We start from the raw sequence: 1,477 nt of genomic DNA, 5'->3' as shown, positions 1-1,477 counted from the left end.
CCATCACTGGTGAATATTTTTGGGGGTGAGCTCGTCCGGGAATTTCACAGTGCCCGGCCACCCTGACGACATAGGGTCAAAAGAGCTTCAAGTCTCGACCTGGAGCACGTGGTGGCTAGCCACTACTTTCTCCCAGGGAAACTCTCATCTCCGATAATGGAAGTGCAACATTCACAATTTATTCCACAGCATATATATATATATATATATGCATTTATTCTTAGCCATAATCATGGCTCCGCCGTAACACGGCGATAATCCAGCCATCTGGCTCACGGTTAAAAATCCATAACCAGCCGTTTCATTAACAATTACAGCCTTTCAGCCTATGGCATAACAAGCACTTCCACCACCATCCTCCGCCTCTCACATAATTATCTTTGATCCTCATTGATCATTCATTTTTTCTTTGCTTCACTCGCAAGTTACCACATCCACTAGCCCTTCTTCTCATAGCTAGACATATCATAATGATTTAAGATATAAGTGGTGAGATCGGAGGCTTAGAAGTATGAGATTTGGCTTTTAAAACTCAAAAAATCAACTTTGCGATGAAAACAGGGCCACGCGTACGCGCACTCTACGCGCACGCGTGGATAGCCTCAAGAACTCATCGACGCGCAAGCATCATGCACGCTAATGCGTGGATTAAAAATTTGCCAATCAACGCGCACGCGTCAACCACGCGTACGCGTGGGTGCTCTCGTGCCCCAGGCACAAAGCTGGCACGGTTCTGGCACAACTCTCTGGAAAAATAGCTGGGCATTGGGTGCAGCACCATCGGCGCCCCCGCGCACATCACGCGCACGCGTGGATGGCGCTTTTTGGAAGAACGGCGCGTACGCGCCAAGTGCGCCCACGCGCAAAGGGGTCATTTTGCTAAAAATTTTCTAAATTAAAAGCTGCAGAATTCACAGATTTAAACCCCAATCTTCCAACGGACATAACTTCCTCATTTTAAATCGTTTTTCACCCGTTCTTCGAACGGCATGGACATCCCGGATCCCATTTCATTTCTAAACAGATTTGACACAAAACGGAGATCCGTAGTCCAAGTTATGTCCCGTCAAAGTATGCCCAAAAACCATATTTTTCATACAAAACCACAAAGTGCCATTTTCAACTCTTTTCAAAATCAATCAAAACATGCCAATTTCATCAATTTTCTTTGAAATCAATCAAAATATATCAAATTCAACATCAAGCCCCCTCAACTCACACATTGACACTTTACCACAATTTACCAAAATCACTGTCTCATCATTTTAACCCACTTCACCCATGTGGCTCAAAATCAAACACATTGACATATCATATACTCTCCCTCATGCCAATTCTCAACAACATCAATTCCAATAAATCATCATTGTACACAATCAATATCATACTCACCATCAACATGGTTCAATCCACAATTCAACCATAACCAATCATCAAGCATATATCACAACATGCATATTTCTCATACATCATACCA

General features: G+C 43.3%; 1 long non-coding RNA gene across 1 annotated transcript in view; it reads right to left on the bottom strand.

Moving 5' to 3' along the window:
- LOC127746529 (uncharacterized) overlaps positions 1-1,477 on the bottom strand; it is a 3,966-nt gene that overhangs the window by 1,759 nt on the left and 730 nt on the right. The window lies entirely within an intron of this gene.

This window comes from Arachis duranensis, chromosome 4 (genome assembly GCF_000817695.3).
Source record: "Arachis duranensis cultivar V14167 chromosome 4, aradu.V14167.gnm2.J7QH, whole genome shotgun sequence".
In the NCBI taxonomy this organism is placed as follows: Eukaryota; Viridiplantae; Streptophyta; class Magnoliopsida; order Fabales; family Fabaceae; genus Arachis; species Arachis duranensis.
This window is presented reverse-complemented; position numbering and strand designations above follow the sequence as displayed.